This window comes from Triticum urartu, chromosome 3, assembly GCF_003073215.2.
Source record: "Triticum urartu cultivar G1812 chromosome 3, Tu2.1, whole genome shotgun sequence".
NCBI lineage: Eukaryota > Viridiplantae > Streptophyta > Magnoliopsida > Poales > Poaceae > Triticum > Triticum urartu.
In genome coordinates this window covers 287,457,621-287,479,157 of record NC_053024.1, presented here as the reverse complement: position 1 = coordinate 287,479,157, position 21,537 = coordinate 287,457,621, and the positions used below count along the sequence as shown (strand labels likewise).

The 21,537-nt window shown below is 45.1% G+C and overlaps 1 long non-coding RNA gene across 1 annotated transcript; it reads right to left on the bottom strand.

Annotated features, from left to right (window-relative positions):
• Positions 1 to 5,102: 5,102 nt before the first annotated feature.
• LOC125543835 lies at positions 5,103 to 6,397 on the bottom strand. The gene is made up of 2 exons (XR_007298834.1): positions 5,670 to 6,397; positions 5,103 to 5,580 (listed from the first exon to the last, which is right to left on the bottom strand). It is a non-coding gene; the product is annotated as an uncharacterized LOC125543835 (long non-coding RNA).
• Between the last annotated feature and the right edge of the window lie 15,140 nt (positions 6,398 to 21,537).

Below are 21,537 nucleotides of genomic sequence, written 5' to 3'. Positions count from 1 at the left end.
AGGATGATGTGACAACTAATGATATTGGATCTGTCCATGGTGTGAAGGCACATGCTAATGAAGCTTGCAAGAGCAAAAGGTTGGAGTGGGCTAAGGCAATGTGGTCTAAGAGGTAACAAAAGGATCTAAAGAAGACGAGGATGGTGAAATTTTCCCCCTTTTATCCATATGACTCTTAATTTGGTACTGTCATTTGTTAGTAGTTAGGATCAAAATGATGTTAATTTCATGTTTGTATAGTGCACTTTGTGGTAAGGCCACAACTAGTGAGAAGGGGTGACGAGAACATTAGGCCAGGAGCAATCAAACGCCAGGCAATTGTATCTTCACAGCCATAACCATGTAGTGCTGCCAACCCATCAAATGACCTTGTGATGCAATGCCGGCGGCCAACGAAGTGCAAAACATGGTTCAAAAACTGTATTTTCTTAAAGAAAGAATGTAAGGGAGGCCCGTACAGTATAATTGGTGCAACAAGCCAAAATTGTAAATACCATGCCTTGAACCTGGATGGCTGAAATGCATAAATCCCTTTCCACCACTAGGCTATGCCTTAGTTTGCGTTCAAAGACTGTATTAGCTTAGCCAGGCTCTACCAGGCCAAAAGTGCAAGGGGGGCAAAATCTATTTGAGCAACCACCGTACGATTGTTAAGGGGGCTCCTATCACGCACAGGATTGGGACGATCCATTAGGGACTCAATCGAATGTGGTAGCGATTCAACTCACACTGTAGCGACCCAGGCAAGTACCGTAGCGACTCGACCAACATTACAACGATTTGACTGACAATGTAGTGGTGGGACCGACACTGTAGTGATCACAGCGAGTACTATGGTGACTCGAATGGATACTGTAGTGATTGACTTTTTTGGTTTGTTGTTTTCTATTCAGCTTTTAAAACACAAAAAGGTATTTTTAAAAGTGAACATTTTTCTTAAAACTCAAAAAATTCTCAAATTCCTAACAAAATTTGAAAATACGAACATTTTTTGGAAATGCGGATTTTTTGCCAAAACATTTTTTGAAAACCATGATTTTTAAAAACATGAACTTCTTTGGAAATTCCAAACATTTTTTAGAAAGCATTTTAAATAAACTCAAATAATTTCGAAATTCCAAACATTGTTTGAATAGTGAACACTTTTTGAAATTTCCGCACATGTTTTGGACGCAATTTTTTTTAAAAAATGCAAAAAAAATTCAAAAACAATTGCATTCCTTAAAATAAATCCAAACGTTTTTTTTTAAATTTGTGAAAAGAAACAAAAAACTGTAAAAAAATCAGTAAAAACAAAAAAAAACAAAAACAAAAACAAAATCCCAACGGGAAGGTTCCCAAAACCGAGTTATGTAGAACGTACGTACAATAGATTAAATGGGACGGCTCATCTCACCATCCTTGTGTGTTTGGTCGATATGCTTTCACACAAAGCGACAAATAGGATTTGCCTTTGTCAAAGACCGTACTTATTTGTAGTCTGTGTCCGCGTCAATAAAATCCATGATTAATTGCGTGCATCTACACAAAAGATTCGGAGCGAGTGACGGCTGAGCTTCCGGGAAACTTCCTCCATGGTGTTCCAGGCTGCGCTCGCTCGCTCGCTCCCTGTCAGGGAATAGACGGACCAAATAATTCACCCCGATAGCAACCCAACCGGGGTCTGGATCTGGAGTGAAGACCATACGGATGGGATGGATCGCCACCACGTATCCTCTGTGTGTACGGTGCACTGGGAGGAGGGTAGATGTGGCCATTTCGGGTCCCACGTCATGCTACTACTAGCACCCATCTTGGTACCGTACACATGCCACTGACGTTGATGTGCAAAAAAAAAAGACATGCCACTGACGTTGATGCGCAAAAAAAAGACATGCCACTGACGCGCAGCACATGGAGGATCAATGAAACATCTGTGTATAGGTCAGTTATAAGGTCAGGCACGGTAAGCAGCGGCCTGCGCGCCTTTTTTTTGTCTAGGAAAAGGAAACGCTCTGGACATGGCAGATGTAGAGCAACTCAACGTTAGCTACGATTAATACAAACTTTTTCAAAGCCGTCGTGAAAGTGCAGTTTCTGGAATTCCTCAAAACGTTTGGCAAATCCACAAATTGTGCTCTAGTGCCAAGTTCGGCTAGCCCTAGTCAATTGGTCGAAGCCTGCTACCCTACCATGCCATGTTCAAGGAGTTAATGGACTAATACCTTGTGCTGCTTACAACAACATAGGACTATTTGTATTGGAGTTTGAATACTATAGAGGTAATATCATCGGGAGTCATAGAACTTGCGCTAAATGTTCAGTTTGGTGCTAAAACTTTAAAAATACGAATTTATGGTTATCCAACTTGTGTTATCATGCAAATACGGTCACTTTGCTCGTATCTAGCCGTATAGCCTGCCCATGTGACGCGCCAGCCTGACGGAGGCCCACCTGTCAGTGGTTAGGAGTGCACAAGGGGTTGGGTGACTCTAGCACACCATTTTTCTTTTCAGAAAAATCCTTACGTAATTTAGTCAAATATAATGAAAAAATGATGGGGTAGATTGGGTTCGAACCAGCAACCTGTTTTTTTTACGACATTGAACCAACAACCTGTTAATTAAACAATTACATCCATCCCACCAGTGCTGCTCGAAACACTCGCTTCCGACTAATGATGTTCGCGCTCATCGTCATATGGCCGACTCTCCACAATGCGGCCTGTGCGGAGTCCGTGACTCCTGGCGCCATTCGCTCTTGGAATGCACGTCGTCTCGAAGCGTTTGGGCTCTCATGGATGAGGAGACTACACATAAAATCATAGAAACATCGGAGCCCAAGGCAAAGCAGTGGTTATTCACGCTAATGGAGCTGCTATCTCATGAGGATTTTGTGTTGGTTGCGGTAACTCTTTGGGCCATATGGCACTCAAGGCGTAAGGCGATCCATGAAGCTATATTCCAAAGTCCCCACACGACTTATGGATTCATCACAAGGTTTTATAGCCAACCTTGGCATTGTTAACGAGAAAAATCAGAGAGGGGCGGCGACAGTCGTCACACACGATCACGCACATACACGTCCAAGGAAGCCACCAACAAGACACTTCAAGATACATGTGGATGCGGGAGTGACAGGTAGAAAAGGAGGATCAGCTGCGGCTATTTGCAAAGATGAAGAAGGAAATTACATGGGGAGTTCAGCCCTTGTTGTCGAAGGGGTCACAGACCCAGCCTCCCTTGAAGCGATGGCATGCCGGGGGGCCTTGGCCCTTGCAGAAGATCTTGGAATCCAAAACCTGGTGGTGGCTTCGGATTGCCAACAGGTGGTATCTGACATCAACAAAAACGCTAGGGGAACGTATGGAGCGATTGTTAGCGAGATTAATCTTAGAGCACCTCCCTTGCACTGTACTTTTGTTTATGAGAGTCGTGCTGTCAATGTCGGTTAGCAAAGTTTTCTTTTTCTAGAGGTCGAGGACGCCATGTCTGCTTTGGTGCTCCTCATGATGTCAGATGTATTCCATTCCAAGTGGACTTTCATGAATAAAGTTGGATTTTACCCCTCAAAAAAAAACCAGTGCTGCCCGATGTTGTACATGCACAGCTAAAATCTATTTGATTACACACAAAAGCACGTCAAGTTATTCTAAAAAAAACATGTCAAGTTTGTCCAGGTTAATCAAATAAATAGACGCACATGTCTAACTGGTAATTTAGGGGTGGGGCCACTAGTCGGTGTGATACTAACAACAGGTTAGGCTAACTAGGTAACTAGACTAATCTACACAAGGCCCACCTGTCAGTGGGTCAACCAAAAATTTGTAACTTGGGCGCATGGATAATTCCGCAGGGAAAAAAGGAGCCCAATGGATTCCATTCGTCGACCTCAAGTATGAAACAACAGGAGCTAACCACTACACCAAGTACCTATAATTGTCTAAAAGATAAACAATAAATTTTATATTTGGCAATGAAACTACTCGTATTCAGGTTTTTTCTTCCGGACCGAATTTCTGATAACAGATTGGTTACCATAAATTTTTGTGGTCCCCAGAAAACTATGTTATTGCCTGAATTTTTTAATTTAAATGACAGAAACCATGTCAAATATATATCTCTCATATGCATACAGTATCAGAACGACAATGAATTGAACTTGCGATTTTTCAAATTTGAATTTCATTTGAATTTTTTGGCCAAAAAGGTGAGAATTTTTGGAACCGGTTTTCTGGCTGAATGTGGGGATAAATGGAATATAAAAAGAATATGCGTCCATATTAAAGAAGGCACATCTCTTTATAGTCACGAGTATGTAGCTAGTGCATGTGTGTATACGATGTCTAGAGTTCAAATCTCCTCAAATCTTCTTTGCGATTAAGTTGTACCCATGTGTGTTATTAAGGGGCTACTGCTTAATTAAATACAAAACAAGGGATGTTTCTGTAAAATAAAAATATGCGCGCCTCGTTCAAGCTGTTCCCAATCATTGAAAATGGGCATAGCCACACTGACATGCCACATCAGCGCAGGATACGTCTGAATACAAGCAAAGTGACCGTATTTGTATAAGGATGCAAGTTAGATGACCATAAATTTGTATTTTTAAAATTTTAGCACCAAATTAAACATTGAGCGTAAGTTGTATGACTGCATGTGATATTATCCCAATACTCCCTTCATTCCAAAATATAGTGCGCCCGCGCTTCCCGAGGTTTAACTTTGACCATAAATTTAACCAACGGGACCAACTGCGGCGGGAGAAAAAATTATATAATTGAAAACTTTTTTTGAATACGAATTCACTGATATAATTTTTGCTCCCGCCGCAATCGGTCTTCATAGTTAAATTTACAGTCAAAGTTGAAGCACGAGGATAAAGAAAGTACTACATTGTGGAATGGAGGGAGCACTATATTACTACTCCAGTATAGACATGATAGAATCTACACAGAGAGGTCCCACCCCATGCATCTGTTGTTTGTCTACTGCCTCCCGTATCAGTTTCGCACCCTTGATGATGGAGAAGGCACATGTGAGTTACTCCATCGTTCTCAGCTTTCACCCATCGTATAGGACAGAGGGAGCAGTAGTAGTAAAGCAAGACCATCGTCGTTCAGCTAGGGAAACATTAATGTATTATAGAACAAAAAAGTACAGGTGTTGATGTATTCTACTCCCTCCGTTTTTAAATATAAGTCTCCGTAAAGATTTCATTGTAGTCGTATGTAGTTCATAGTAAAATCTCTACAAAAACTTTAGGAAAGGAGGGAGTAGTAGACAAAGAGTACGAACGGAAGAAACGGCGTACGCGTCCTACATCCAGAACGCTGGAGGCTGGAGCTGGACCCATGCTGGAAACAAGAAACTCAAACAAGGTGGAGGAGAAGAAAGGGAGGGGCGCACTAACCGGCGCAGAGACAGACGACCCACACGTAGAAGAAGTTGAGGTAGGGGATGCCGGTCTTGCTCTTGTTGATCTCGTCCAGCCTGCATCCTGGGCACCCTTCCTTGCAGAGTTTTCTCTCCCTCGCTGCTGCCAGCAATGGCGCCGCCGAAGACTCGTTTCTCTCGCTGGCGGCCATTAACTAGCTTCTCTCTGATGAACAGGAAACGGGATGCGGAGATCAGCTCGGTCGACCTCTGCTTCCGAGAAGTGAAGCAGAAAAACGAAAGGCGCCCGTTCACCTCTGCGGGAGTAAATGGAGCAGTAAAGCGCACAAGGTAGGCGTTAGCGTAGTGAGCATTTGCTGCTTTTAGTGCGAGTGTAGATGCGGGCGCGCCTTGTGGACTGTGGTGTGTTGTTCCTACCTGGTGCGTGGGATGGACAAGAGGGTTTGGTCCGGAAAACCTATAAAAGCTCCAGCCGTGTCCCCAATAGGCTTCTCTAGGTCATTTTTTTAGTGCCGGCACTAAAAAAATGTCCTAATCGCGCCCCCAGGACGCCGAAAAATGCCGGTTCGGCCCTTTTTTCCGCTCGGCGGTCACATGCCGAACCCGGCGCACTGGGGGCAGTTGGGGGCTCCGCCGCAAGGGAAAAGCGCGGCTGGCCCACGCTGTCAGGGGAAAAGCCAAGGTTTTCTTCCCCGACTCGTCTCCCACCCCTCGCGCCCTCGGCCGCCAGTAGCTATATCCCGGCGCCGCCCGCCGCCTTTCACCACTAGATAGTCATTTCACGCCGGAAAAATAGCAGAGCTTCGCCGCGGGAGCCCCTCCAACAGCAGCTGGGCGTTTCCGGTCACGGAGGGGCAGTTTAGCGGCGCGTACATGCCCACCGGGCGCAAGGTGTTCGGTGATTTGCCTGCCTCGGCGATGGACTCGGATGACGAGGAAGCGCTCGCCGCGCTGCTGGAGGAGGAAGCCGAGGCCGACGTCCAGGAAGAAGAGCATCTCATGGTGCTCGCCGCCTTCGCCCAGCTGCTGGCGAGCAATGAAAAGCCGCGGCGAGGTGGCTCGGCGCCGGGGCGGGTGAAAGCAAAGAACCAGCATCGTCTCGAAGGCTACTACATGCTCTACTCCGACTACTTCGCCGATGCTCCACTTCACGGCGAGAAAACATTTCAGCGCCGTTATCGGGAGTTCGACAACTACTTCAAGTGCAAGATGGATTGCACCGGCGCCCTTGGATTCACCTCCATCCAGAAGTGCACGACAGCGATGAGGATGCTTGCATACGGAGCTCCCGGTGATTCACTCGACGACTATGGGCGCATGGCCGAGTCCACCAGCATAGATTTTTTCTACAAGTTCTGTCGGAAAGTTGTGGCAGTGTTTGGACCCCAATACTTGAGAACACCCAATGCGGAAGACACTGCTCGGATCCTAGCACAGAATGCAGCAAGAGGATTTCCTGGGATGCTTGGGAGCATCGACTGCATGCATTGAAAATGGAAGAATTGCCCATTTGCTTGGCAGGGGATGTACAAAGACGCCAAAGGCGGTTGCAGTGTGGTACTTGAGGCGGTGGCCACACAGGACCTCTGGATTTGGCACTCCTTCTTTGGTATGCCAGGAACTCACAATGACATCAACATGCTGCAGTGCTCTCCTGTCTTTGCCAAGCTTGTTGAAGGTCATTCTTCTCCGGTGAACTTCGAGATCAATGGGCGGCACTACAACAAGGGGTACTATCTACCTGATGGCATCTATCCGAGATGGTCGACATTTGTGAAGACGATCTCAAACCCTGTGCCAGGAGGCAAGAACACCTGGTTTGCGAAGGTTCAGGAGGCTTGCAGGAAGGATGTCGAGCGTGCATTTGGTGTGCTCCAATCTCGATTTGCTGTTGTCCGGTACCCTGCTCAGACCTGGTCGAAAGATCAAATGTGGGAGATTATGACTTGCTGTGTCATCTTGCACAACATGATTATCGAGAGCGAACAAGAAGACCCAGTGTTTGACACTGAACCATACTACAGGCAGGGTCCTCTAGCCGAAGTTGATCACCAGCTATCGGCAATCTGGACTGCTTATCTCAGTATGCGTCAGGAGATCCGAGACCCACAGGTGCATCATCAACTGCAGCAAGATCTGATAGAGCATCTATGGAGGCTTAAGGGCGACGCCGGGCGCGAGTGTGATGAAATATGAGTTTTTATTTGTTGAACTATATAATTTGTATTGAACTATTTGTTGTTGTACTATTTTGTTAAAGTATTTGATATTTCTATGATGAAATATGTGATAAAAAAATTATGTGCATAATTGAACGACGAACAACGGCGAACCACGCCGAATATGAGCCTATTGTCATCTATATGGGCCCTTTATTCGCCGAAATGGGGCTGAAAAATGGGCCAATATCGACGCCTGGGACGAGCTGGGAGCGACGATGGGCACAAAACCGCCCCCAACGTCGATTGTATCATCGGCTCGTCCCCGAGAGCGATTTTTATGCATTCTGGAGGGCGAATAGGTGGAGATGCTCTAAGACGCACGCTTCATCATGTTGCCGAGAAATTGCACAGGGTTCACAAGCCAGCGATGACCTGGGCCGGCCCGTTCACCGCTTCATGGATCCCTGTTTTAAGAAACCGTATAGGGGGGGTTCCTAGCTGGGTTTTTTTTTTTTCTGATTTTAGGAATCTTCTAAGAGGTTCCTGAACCGTTTTTCTTGTCTCTGTTTAATTTTATATTCTATTTTTCATGGTCCTTTTTTCTACTTCTTACTGTTTCTTTTTATTTTTCTTTCCTTTTTTGTTTTTATTTTTCATTTTAATTCTTTCTCAAAAATCGTTCGTCTGCTTAAAAATTGTTCGCAGTTTTTCAAAAATGTTTGTGTTTTAAACTTTTATTCAGGAGTTTCAAATATGTTCATGTTTCCAAAAACTGATCAGGTTTTTAACTTTGTTTGGGAGTTTGAATTTTTTTTTCATGTTTTCAAAAAACGTTCGCGTTTTCAGAAAAATCCTATTTTCAATTTTGTTTGCAAACTTTCAAAAAATGTTCCAGTATTTAAATTTCTTTGGGATTTTCAAAAATTGTTTTGTTTTTCAAAAATTGTTCGTGTTTTCAAATTTTATTAAGAGTTTCAAAACGTTTATACATTTTGAAAAACATGATTTTGGAAAAATGTTCACATTCTTAGAGAATTTTTGAGTGAAAACTGTCCAAATTTCATTAAACATTCATTTTACAAATAATCAGATTTTTCATAAACATGAATAATTTTTTAAATCCTGAACATTTGTCCAAAAATGCGAGGAATTTCTGAAGTTTTTGCAAAAAAATGATAAAATACGAATACGTTCTATAGCATGATCAATTTTTGAAATTTGTAAAAAAATGGAACACAAACATTTTTTTGAATTGTGAACAAATTTCAAGTTTGAGAACATTTTTTGGAATTTCGAACAAAAAGTTCAAAAACATGAAAAGAAAAGAAAAAGAAAATGTTTGGATCTGACGTTGGTCTTGTTCTTATAGGCTTGCACTGCAATGTAATCAATACCTTTCATTATGTACGATGGCTAGCATGGATAGCTTGTTTGCTAGAGGTCTCGTGATCAATGGTCGGTCTCCATTTTTTTGCGAATTTATAGTTGCTACATTGGTCGATCGCCGCTCGCTTCGCTCGTTCGCCAGTGGGCCGGCCCGGTCGGGGCATGTGTGCGTTTGTCCAACAGTCTGCCGCAATAAGCAGCAGATAGGAGCTCCCGTCGTATCGTCAAAGGTGAGACTCGAGCTGGGCCAGTCTAACGCGGCCTGGGCCCGTTGTGTTCGAGCCACAGAAAGGCGGTTGGGCTGGCCCGGTGTGCCTTTGGGTCGTGCTATGCTCAAACCTTACGAGTGGTGTGCCAAAAAGGTAATAAGTAATGTTGGGCAGCCCGTCTCTAACATCACGCCAGTCATAAACGTTTAGTGATGTGATTCCGGTACACGTCACTGCTAGCACATATACTAGCGGTGTGCCCTGTAATGAATACGCAACTACTATGTTGTAATATTAGTGACGCACACTTGCAATCGCTTGTCGTTCATATTTTTTTGGCCTAACAAAAAACTACCATGACAATACATTTTGTTGTCATGATAGCAATATTTAACATCTTAATCAGTTTTTTTTCTATCATTGCAGCGTTTTTAGCCAAAGGGCTCGTTTTTGCTGCCATGACAACATTGTTTAGCCATCGTTGTTGTCATGACAACATTTTTTAAATTTAAAACCAGTATATATGATGTCTAAACAAGTACGCTTAAGATTAACACTTCAACACTAGTAACATGCATATAACATGAACATGTGCTACTTTAACAATTTTGAACACATGTTCAACACTTCAACCATAATTAAAGACGTTTAGATTTGACCATAGCGTGTTAGGAAATATAGTAGAAAATAAAACATTTCGTCATAATATCAACCAGGAACACTATAAAGATGCAATAACTATTTAGATCGGATCATTACCAACTCTGAGTTGCAGCAGAAGAAGACGAGTTGGCGTACATCGAACATGAAGTCCCTCGAACCGTTCTTGAACAATCCCTCAAACCGAAGACCAAAAGCACAACCTCTCCATAGATTGCAAGCGTACATGCTTAACGATCCGGCGGTGCTTCGCCGTCCACAACTAGTAATTGCCGTAGAATTAGAGGACAGAGAAATGAACCTCACGAGGCATCTCTATTATGAGGATTAGAGAGAACTAGAACTAGATCTAGTCTACATCAAACTAAACAAGAACTAGAACAAGAGAGAACTAGAGGAGGCTCCAAAACATGTGTTCTAGGGGCTAGCCTTGCACTTCTATTTATATGTTGAGACATGGGGTCGCAACTTGGGAAGGGGGTGTGACGCCCGAATAATTAAGCTGCAGTGAACCTCCACTAATGATGCCACGTCACCTCAGTTACTGTTGCTAATCCCCCGTTAGTTCAAAAAAAATTGATTCAAAATTCAAATTCCAAATAGGGCATACAATAAAAGTTTTCAAATATTGAAACAAAAATGTTTGGGGTGAACCAAATATTGCATAGATAATTGTGGTGGAGAAACCAAACCTTGATAAAATGTTTAAGGGCTCTAAAATAATTAAAACAGTAGTGAAAACAATTAAACAGATGCCTATTGAATTTTAAAAAAAAAATTAAAACTATTTTATTGTGGGTTAAGATTTAATCTAACAGTAGATTGTTTATGAATACAAGTTTAGGTATTAGTTGTAATTTTTATAAAACTAAAAATAAAAGAAACTAGAAATAAAACAGTACGATAAAATAAATAAAAGAAAAGATAAAAACAGAAAACAAAATAAAAAAAAAGGAGAAAAGCAAAAGATCAGCTCATCCCCCCCCATCGCTGGGCCGTGAGGCCCAGCTGGCCAACCGACCGGCCCACCAACTCCCCTGGCCATATGGCCTCCCCAACCCACCTAACCCTAACCCACTTCCCCAGTCGCTCCACACCCCACGCACCCACTCTCCCTCTCCCCCGATCCAATCGGGATCGGGATAGGACGCTGCCTCGCCGCCGCTCCCCAGAGGCCGCCACCGGCGCCGAGCACCGCCCCCTACCTGGATCTGGATCGACACCGAGCCGATCCCCACTGCTCGACGCCACCCCGCCGTTCACCGGAGCCGTCCCCGTCGCCATCCGCCTCGCGTCCTCGTCCTCCTCCCCTTCCTCTGCGCCTTCCCGTCGCCCCTGCCCAACTGCCTCGTCGCCAGCGGCCCGCGCCGTGTCGGCCATCGAAGCCACCATGGAGCACCACCGGCTCCACCCGCGGGACACCCGCGTCGTTCTCTCCGTCGTCCACATCCGTCGTCGCCCACCTCCACAACCTCCCTATTGCGTGGATTCGGTCGGGGGCAATCGACGCCCCTGACGCCCTGCGCCGACGCCGGAGCCACCCCGCCACCCGTCATCGTTGGTGCCGCCTCCCCGACTACGTCGCTCGTCCCCATCCTCCTCCTCACCGGACACCATCGAGCCACGCCGCCCTCTTCGCTACAACGAACGTGAGCACGCCTCGTGCTCCCTCTCTGCCCTCCTGTGGTGGCCGTCCCCCGCTCCTACCGCTGGCCACCCCTGTCCCGCGCGCCGTCGCCTTCCGGTCGCCTCCTCCGCCTGTGGCGTGCCGGCGCTCTGCCACTGGCTCGGTTGCGCCCGCAACTGCACCCGCTGGCGCCCAGCGCCCGTAGCCCCGTGCCCGCTTTGGCTCCCTTCGGGCCACTAACTGCTGGGGCCCAGCGCCCTGGCCTTCAGAACAAAAAAAATCAAAATAAAAAATTTAAATAATAAAATTAATTAATTGATTAACTAAATAATTAACTTAATTAATCCTGTTTAGTTAGCTAATTAAGTTAATTAACATGTGTTAGTTAACCTAATAGCCTAATTAGTCTTTTTAATCTGTTAGGTTATAGTAAAACAGTGCATGACAAGGGGGCCCCACCCCCTGTTGACCAGTCAAAGTTTGACTGGTCAACTGGGACCCCTTGGACCCACATGTCAGCCCCTCTGGTACACTTATGTGTACCCAGAGCTGGGTGCACCTAGCAATTCACATTTTTTTGTGAACTAAATTAAATTTAGAAAATGAATAAAACTTTGGAAATTAATATAAAATAATCCGTAGCTCGGATGGAAAAACTTTGTACATCAAAGTTTCTCAGAACGACGAGACGAATCGGATACGCAGCCCGTTCGTCCGCCACGCATCCCTAGCATAGCGAACACGCAACTTTCCCCCTCCGGTTCATCTGTTCAAAAACGTGAAACACCGGGAATACGTTCCCGGATGTTTTCCCCCTTCACCGGTACCACCTCGTACCGCGTTAGGGCACACCTAGCATCACGCTTTGTCATGTCATGCATCGTCATGCATTTTGTTTGCATTATATTTATTGTTTCTTCCCCCTCTTCTCTCGCTAGACTCCGAGACCGACGCCGTTGCTGGTACCCCGATCGACTACGGTGTTGACGACCCCTCCTTGTCTGAGCAACCAGGCAAGCCCCCCCCTTGATCACCAGATATCGCCTACTCTCCTCTATACTGCTTGCATTAGAGTAGTGTAGCATGTTACTGCTTTCCGTTTTTCCTATCCTGATGCATAGCCTATCCTTGCTACTACTGTTGATACCATTACCTGCTATCCTACTGCTTAGTATAGGATGCTAGTATTCCATCAGTGGCCCTACACTCTTGTCCGTCTGCCATGCTATACTACTGGGCCATGATCACTTCGGGAGGTGATCACGGGCATATACAATATACTTTACACAGTTACATTACCTGTGATACTGTTCGGAGCTGGGGGCTGAAGGGGCAGGTGGCTCCATCCCGGTAGAGGTGGGCCTGGGTTCCCGACGGCCCCCGACTGTTACCTTGTGGCGGAGCGACAGGGCAGGTTCAGACCACCTAGGAGAGAGGTGGGCCTGGCCCTGGTCGACCTTCGCGGATACTTAACACGCTTAACGAGATCTGGGTATTTGATCTGAGTCTGGCCATTTACGCGGGAGTAGTTATGGGTATCTCGGCGTCGTGGTATCAGCCGAAGCCTTCGTGACGTCAGGGACTGAGTGGCGCGCGCCGGATTGGAACGTAAGCCTGCTCTTGTATTAAGGGGGCTAGTTCTGCTTCCGGCCGCGTTCGCAACATGCAGGTGTGCTAAGGGCGATGGGCCCAGACCCCTGTGCGCTTAGGTTTAGACCGGCGTGCTGACCTCTCTGTTGTGCCTAGGTGGGGCTGCGACGTGTTGATCTTCCGAGGCCGGACATGACCCAGGAAAGTGTGTCCGGCCAAATGGGATCGAGTGTGTTGGGGTATGTGGTGCACCCCTGCAGGGAAGTTAATCTATTCGAATAGCCGTGATCTTCGGTAACAGGACGACTTGGAGTTGTACTTTGACCTTATGACAACTAGAACCGGATACTTAATAAAACACACCCTTCCAAGTGCTAGATACAACCGGTGATCGCTCTCTCACAGGGCGACGAGGGGAGGATCATCGGTTAGGATTATGCTACGTGATGATACTTGGAGGACTTCAGTCTACTCTCTTCGACATGCTGCAAGACGGAGGCTGCCAGAAGCGTAGTCTTCGAAAGGACTAGCTATCCCCCTCTTATTCCGGCATTCTGCAGTTCAGTCCACATATGATAGCCTTATTCCAGTTGATACTAATGCATACATATGTAGTGTAGCTCCTTGCTTGCGAGTACTTTGGATGAGTACTCACGGTTGCTTTCTCCCTCTTTCCCCCCTATCCCTTCTACCTGGTTGTCGCAACCAGATGTTGGAGCCCAGGATCCAGACGCCACCGTCGACGACGACTCCTACTACGCCGGAGGTGCCTACTACTACGTGCTGCCCGCTGACGACGACCAGGAGTAGTTTAGGAGGATCCCAGGCAGGAGGCCTGCGCCTCTTTCGATCTGTGTCCCAGTTTGTGCTAGCCTTCTTAAGGCAAACTTGTTTAACTTATGTCTGTACTCAGATATTGTTGCTTCCGCTGACTCGTCTATGATCGAGCTCTTGTATTCGAGCCCTCGAGGCCCCTGGCTTGTAATATGATGCTTGTATGACTTATTTTATTTGTAGAGTTGTGTTGTGATATCTTCCCGTGAGTCCCTGATCTTGATCGTACACGTTTGCGTGTATGATTAGTGTACGATTAAATCGGGGGCGTCACAGGGGGCCTCCCAAAAGTCAGTTTGGAACGCAAGGAAGAGTCCTTGGATTCCAACATGAAAAGCCAAGGTACCTTTTGTTTTCAGAAACGCCATGGACAACAGCATCTAGCCCAAGGCCAAACGGCAGGGACCCTGGCGTTTGGCCCCTGTTCTCCAGAAAAACTCCTTTTGCAGCGACCTAAAGCATTGTGGGCCTTACCCCTTGGTCTAACCAATGTGTCCTCGCACCAGGGACCCTTTGGATTTATCCGGAAGCTTCTGTAACCTTCTGGACATCACCAAAAGTTCCTAGGACCTTCCCGGGATCTTGCAAAACATTTCTGGAAAAAAATTCTGAAACTCTTTCGGAACTCTCTTGAAACTATTTCTTATGTTCCTAGAACTATTCTGAGAATATTTTCTCATAACTCCCAGTCCACTAAAACTCAACAGGTCATGATTCCCTTAAGCTTGTGACCCTGTAGGTTCGGTAAAATATAGACATGAACAAAACCCCTTTCGTTCAATGACCAATAGCAGAACTGTGGACATCCATATTGATCCCTATGAATGCATGAATGATATTCGAGTGAATCTTTGGTTAACATGTGCTATTCCCTTTGCTCCATGATACTTTGCAAAACTCGAGGTGAGATATATCGGTATCAGCTTGAGTCATTCTCATGCTCACTATACTGGTCTCCTTGTTACCGGTTTTGTTGTTCTTTCTCGTTGACATATTCCAGCAGCCCCGTGACCTAGTCACCTATGTATGGCCAGGCGATGATGGATGTTGTCATGATACGTCTCCAACGTATCTATAATTTTTTATTGTTCCATGCTATTATATTATCAATCTTGGATGTTTTATATGCATTTGTATGTTATTTTATATCATTTTTTGGACTAACCTATTAACCTAGTACCCAGTGCTAGTTGCTGTTTTTTTGCTTGTTTTTGGCTTTTCAGAAAAACACTATGAAACAAAGTCAAAATGAAAAAAATATTTGGATTAATTTTTTCTGGACCAGAAGGGACCTTCAAAGCTTTGGGAGGAGACCAGACAAGATACGAGAGAGCCACAAGATCGAGGGGTGCACCCCTGGGCCCCACATAGCTCCCTTTTACCTAATTCTACTTCTATAAATTCTCAAATATTCCCAAACCAGCAGAGAGCCACCCGAAACACTTTTTCCGCTGCCGCAAGTTTCTGTTCTTCCACAATCCTATCTGGAGGCCTTTTTCGGTACTCTGCCGGAGGGGGAATCGATCACGGAGGGCTTGTACATCATCCTTGCTGCCTTCCGATGATGCGTGAGTAGTTCACCACAGACCTACATGCCCATAGCTATTAGCTAGAAGGCTTCTTCTCTCCCTTTGGTGTTCAATACCATGTTCTCCTCGATGTCCTTCGAGTTCTATCCGATGCAATCTTCTTTTGAGGTGTGTTTATTGGGATCTGATTAATTGTGGGTTTATGATCTAAATATTCATGAGAAGTAATTGACACTACAAAAAATACACTTCCGTGATGATACGCGTTTGTCATAGTAGGTCACGTTTTTTATCATGCATGTACATCCATGATGATTTTATGACAGAATCAAGATAGTCATACCTGTGCTGCCGTAGAAGTGTTCCATGACAATACCAAAATTATCGTCACGGAAATGTCCACTTCCATGACGATAAATGGCGCGTCATAGAAGTGCTTTCGTCAAGGGTAACCGACATGTGGCATCCACCGTAACGGGTTGCCGTTAAGCTATCATGTTCCGGTTTGGATCCGATAACCCGTTAATAGCCCCAACCAATGGGGATTTTCCACGTGTAAAATTCTCATTCGCCGGAGGATCCACGTGTCGGCTCAGCATTGGGGCAGATGTCATCCACTCATAGTACGGGAGGCGCCTATGATACGTTGGCACATGGCAAGGCCCAATAGTGGCCCATTCCAGTGAAGAAGGCCGACCCAGTAAAAATTAGCAGGCCGACCCATATAAGGTCTACTTGTGTCAGGTCCATTTAAGCCCACAACCCATACGAGATGTGCCAATTCAGCCCGTCAACGGCCCATTAACGATTTGACACCATTGCAGCCCATCGTCAGTTCGGGCCCGTTAGCAGCCTGGTATATATTTGGGCTCAATATCGGCCCGATGTGGTTTCGGCCTGTTAACGACCCATTCAAGGGATGGCCCATATTTCAGGATGTACGTCTTTCGGCCTTCTAGCGATCCATTTAAGTGTTGGGCCAATTTTCGGCCCGGTGTGTCTTTCAACCTGTTAACGGCCCATAAATGAGTTGGGCCATTTGCAGTCGGACCTGAGTTTCAGCCTTTTAATGGCCCATGCTCTTCATGGTCCAATACCAGCCCGGTTTCTCTTTCGGCCTGCTATATATATCCGCGGCCCAAAATTTGGAAAACTTTCCGAACCTCTTCGCCCGTGCACTAATAGGGAAAACGTTATACACAGAATCTTAGCAGCATCGCGGTTTAAAAACAGGCGCTACTGCTAAGTAGCAGTAGCGGGCTTAAAGGAACCGCGCAACTAATAACTAGATAGCAGTAGCGCTCTAGGTGAAACAAGCGCTATTACTATAATTGCCACGGATTTGCCCCCAGGATAGATATAGTAGTAGCGCCTTTCCCTGGATGCGCTGCTGCTAAAGTACTTAGAAGCAGCGTGTTTCTGCAAAACTCGCTGCTGCTAAGTGTTGCACCTAATTATGTTTAGTCCAATACTGCTAAGCGAACAAGGTGTTTACCACCTTAAATATGTTGACTATTTAGATTCTACACAAAAAGATCAATGATGACCAACGTATATTTTTGATGCGTGCTTAGACTTAGTAGTAGCGTTTTTCGTGAAAACGCGCTATAGCTACTTTAGCTATAGCGCGTTTCCTGAAGTGCGCTACTGCTAGTTCGACTTAACCACCCGCCCGCTCAAAATTTTGCTAAGTCCTCCTTCCCCCCACTGTTCCCCTACTCCTCTGTCGCCGCCGCCCGAGCCCGAGCTTGCCCTCACTGCCGCCGCCCTCCGCCGCTCTCGACCTCACCTCGCCGCCCGCCGCCGCCCGCCGCCGCTCTCGACCTCACCATCGCCGCCGCCTCCCGCCGCCGCTCTCGACCTCACCATCGCCGCCGCCTCCCCCAACCCCCGCCGCCTCCCCGATCCCGATCCCGCCCTCGCCGCCCCTACCTCTCCGTCGCCGAGCACCTCCCCGCCATCGTCTCTCCCCTCTCTGTAAGCCCCCCCCCCCCCTCCCCCACCCCCGTTCCCCCTCCGTAGTTAGTACTAGATGTTTTTTAGTAGTAGTAGATGTTAATTTAGGGTTCATAGATAATGATTTTTAACAGTAGTAGATGTTAATTAGTAGTAGTGATGGTACTAGTTAACTATTGTATAATGTAGTTTATTTTTACTATTTTTAGTAAGTGTTTAAAATAATTAGTAAGTAAATTAATAAACTAGTTGAACTACTTTAGTTGTAGTTGAACTAGTTTAGTAAGTAAATTAATAAACTAGTTGAACTAGTTGAATTAATAGAACTAATGTATTTTTAGTAAGATAATTAATATAACTAGTTGAACTACTTTATTTTTAGAAAGAACTAGTTTTTTTTCTATTTATAGTAAGTTTATATTTAGTAAGAAGTAGTTGAATTAATAAAACTAGTTGAACATGTCATATTTGTTGTTATTTTTTAGTTTAAGCAATTATTCAGGATGTATTAGTGATAACTTATACGGTTTTTGCTTTTGCAGAAATCAAGGAGCCCCTCCATCATCCCCGCCGTCGTCCCCGTCACCGACCCCCTCCGACATCGAGGTGATACTAGCCAAATATCCATGTATATCTTGTGTTGCTCAAATAGGATATGTGGTTGCCCAAGTGGCCGTTCATGTTCAGTTTACACCTCCGAGTGGCCTATGTTTTGCCGGAGTATTGATTAATTTCCGTTCTGGCAAATTTCAGGCGCTCGATATGTCCTTTTTTAGCGAATGTCATGCCGGATTTTTCTGTGAATTCTGGCATGACTTGTGCTAGAATATGTAGGAAATATCGAGTGGCCTGGATTTTCTCGAAAAATAATGATCTAATTTAGGTTTTTTAGTACATATATTTAATTGTACAAGTTTAATCTTTGAATTATGAACATAGGAAATGTCGTACTCGGACGACAGTCTCCCGGGGGAGTGCAGCTGGTGCCACGACAATCGAGGTATGTGCGACAGGTTCGTTGAGCTGGACGAAGATCGGCGCTTCAGCATTAAGCTCGAGGAGACCTTTGATGTTGAAACGGTACGCAACAACGACAAGTGTTTTTTTTGTAATTAAGCATGACTTCAACTATTGGAACGTCTAATTTTCATCTTTTACAATTCGACTAGCTTATCCCATGCCATGCAAGATGCTATGTACAATTCTCAGAGCGTAACCCATTTTGGTTGCTAAAATTGGGAAGCACTTTGCAAAATGTATGGTTTTTATGAGGGTATGATTGTCACCATGGATCTTGGTGATCCTGACATCGAGCAAGACAATATGGACATTTGGGTCCTTGTTGATACGATTTTGATTCTACCGCAATGTGAGTTTCTCAAACATAGTTATTAACTAATTTATATTGTTTATTTCAAAATAGTTGACAACTTATTTCCATTGACAGCTTATTTTGAATCTTCAAAGAATATGCAGAAGATGGTAGACAAAACGCACTACACTGATGGCTCCGAATTAACTTATAAGGAGAAAAGTCATCTGATTGCTTATTGTACTTATCTTGAGAATTACAATACCTATTATCGAACTCCTCCAAATTATGGTGAATACGTGCCACTAGTGCATGTGTTGAACCACGGTAACTTCTATGGAGATACCCTAGTAAGATTTTTTACTATTACGACATCCGTGCATCTTTTGCATACTTTTAAAACTAGTACATCATTGCTAACTACGAAGTTATTACTATGTTTTTCAATAGAAAACCCTGATGGATTGTGTGCCTCATCTGATGTATCAGAATGGCCGCCTTGCAGTTCTGAACATACAGCCAGGTCAATCTAAGGAGCTCACCTGTGCATATACTAATCAAAGAATGGAAAAAATGGTGAACACATACTAATCAAAGAATGGAAAAAATGTTTGGACATTCTCAAGGAGGTTCTTGGAAGTAACATTATGCGAAAGGCAAGAATTGGAGACAGGATAATCTCCATTCTCCATAATGGAGAGTCAGGGGCTATCTTTTTTTTTGCTATTTTATCTTAGAGAATATAGTAGGTCCTAAGAGAATGTAGTAGGTCCTATGAGGTACAATATGTTTATTATGTGATACAATGTGTTAGAGTTGATGATGAGGAGTACTTGTGATTACGACTAGTGACCAATTTGCTATGTGATGTCTCATTGATGAAAACGATGATCTTGAGGAGGTGTTATATGACAATGATGTATTATGATGATAAGTTGTTAATGATATGATGATGCCGATGATATTTATTATATCATTGGGTGAAAGAACCGCGGATTAGTTTCAAGTGGATGTCCATCCACTTGAAACTAGTCCACGGTTCTTTCACCCCGTGATGTAATAACTCATTATGATGTAAAAACAATTTCTAAATTCCTGTTGTATGAAAACTTGTGTAAAGGTGTACGAATACAACATGAAATAAAAAAGAAATAAAATACGAAATAATAGTAGCAGCGCGGGCAGGGAGAAGCGCTACAACTAATTACCAGTAGCGCTCCTCCGGGAAGTCGCTACTACTAAGTCGATTTAGCAGTAGCATGGGCGGAGGCACGCTACTGCTATACGTTAGCTGTAGCGCCTTATCAGTAGCGCATCGCCCCGCGCTACTGATAGGCCTAAAACCCGCGCTGCTTCTAGGCTTTTCCCTAGTAGTGGTGCTTAGCCTGCTCTGCCTCCCTGGGTCTCCGGATCATCCTCCTCGTCGCTAGCCGCCTCCTGTCGTTGGTCTCCGCCGCCGTCAACGGGGTCGTCTCTGCCGTTGCCACCGTAGCAAGTTCATCGCCGAACTAGGGTATGGACTTGATCTTTGTGATGTTCTCACTCCGATTCCCCAGCACATTGCTTTGCCATGTATCTTGCCACGATTGAGATCATTCTATCCATCGAAAACACTCCATAGTTTAGTCATGAATTGAAAATTTAGGGTTAGGTTTCCGCCGAAACCATCTCGGACCGACCGAGTTGATGAAATCGGTTCCACCGATTTGGCTAAGGCCATTGCACATGTGATTCTCGGCCTGACCGAGAATTGCAAATCGGTGTGACCGATTTCAGCACTTTGTGAAACCCTAGCAGTCTCGGTGCCACTGAACTATGATTCGCTCTGACCGAGTTCACTAGTTTAGGTTCCAAAAGCTGCTTCGGTATCACCGAGTTTGCAAATCAGTAGATCCGAAATGCTTTCTGTGGAAAACTAAAACTAAGTTTATGATTCATTCTTTTGCAAAATCCTCTGTACTTTGAGATGCTCATCCACTCTACCTCATCTATAATCTATTCACAGGATCTGCTATCAGTGTTTGCATCATGTCAGATCAGAGTGACAGTCAGAACAAGTCAGAGGAACAGGTTCACTTGAGTGAGGGCACTAGTCCCTCTAGCAGCTCAGATGATGGCAGCAGGAGCACACTAAGCAATCTGCCGAAGGCTGCCACCAGGGCAAGCAAGAAAAGAACCTCAGAGTCAGAGGATCAGGACTATGTGGCTGAGGAGGAAGAAGCCACCTCAAAGAGGAAAGTCCTGAAAAAGGAATATGGCACAGCTGCTGCCACTAAGCCAGAGATGAAGCAAAAGGTTCCTGCCAAGAGAGCTCCAATGTCAAAAGCCAGAACATCCACTCAAGAGACTTTGGGATCTGCACCCAAAGAGCAGGTTGTGGCAGAAAAGAAAAGAAAGGAAAGGGTCAAGAAGACCACTGCCAGAGTGCTTGGGAGATCTTCAATAATGAAAGACTCTGAAGAAGAGGAAGAGGAAGAGTATGCAGCACCAGCACCCAAAGCTCAGAAGCTTATGGGAGATGCCACTAAGATCAGGGGCTGCTCCATCTAAGCCCAAAGGAACTCTTAAGCCAGCTGCTCCAAAACCCAAAACTGCACCCAAAAGGAGCACCAGGAATATCCCAGCAGCAGAGAAGAACAAGGCCCTAGTTCCTGAAGCTGCAACTGAAGAAGATGATTCTGTCGTGTTAAGGAAGTTGAAACCCAAAATTCCAGATCACAATGATGCTCATCCAGTAGCTAAAAACATGAATATAATAAAGGATTTTGGTCTAAGGCTATGGAGAGAGTCTGATCCATATGCCATCAGGAGAAGGACTGTTGTGGACTACAGGTTCCATACAAAGGAACATCAGGACTTCTATGAGACTATCCTACTTGACAAGAAGCCCATAGTGT